This window comes from Halyomorpha halys, unplaced genomic scaffold (genome assembly GCF_000696795.3).
Source record: "Halyomorpha halys isolate HHAL.00 unplaced genomic scaffold, Hhal_1.1 Scaffold703.1, whole genome shotgun sequence".
Taxonomy (NCBI): Eukaryota; Metazoa; Arthropoda; class Insecta; order Hemiptera; family Pentatomidae; genus Halyomorpha; species Halyomorpha halys.
In genome coordinates this window covers 248,749-249,428 of record NW_027113054.1, presented here as the reverse complement: position 1 = coordinate 249,428, position 680 = coordinate 248,749, and positions in this window count along the sequence as shown.

Sequence of the window (680 nt, the reverse complement as noted above, 5' to 3'; positions counted from 1 at the left end):
TGGTAAAAACTCTTAAAATAAAATAATATGAAATATTTAAAATATTTCGGGAAGCCACTAGAAATCTACTTTGCATCTTTATCGTATTGTGTCCAAATTATATTTGGAAACTAGAATAAAGGAAATCACTAAATATTTAGTTTTAAATAAATATAAAAGTGTTAAAAAATACGGTAGGCTATAGTGTTTTATAGCTATAATGATCTTACGTATGTCTCTGAAGCATCTCTGAATTCGTTAAGAAAACTTAAATTTAATATGATATTCATGATATTAAAGTTGCATATAAGCCATAAATAAACTTGAACAATTTTTACTCAACGATAAAATTCAGATTATACTTATATTCAAATTGAATTTATACAATTAACGCTAAGCATCGTCCAAATTCTAAATTCCTATACTACTATGTCCTCTGAAAATTTAAAAATTGAACTCTCTGTATTAAAATTCATCCACTAGATATAAAAATAATGGACTTAAACAATACAAAACCGCCCTAGAAAAAAATTCTTCGAACTCGAACATAGACTGTATTTTAATAACCCGCTTATTTTACATTGAGATGAATCAAATAAAACTTAAAAAGCTTGAGGGATTGTATATTTCAGAAATGCTCAATAATGTTGTAAAATATTTTAATCAAATCTGTAGGTATTTTAAATAAATAATTCTAATTT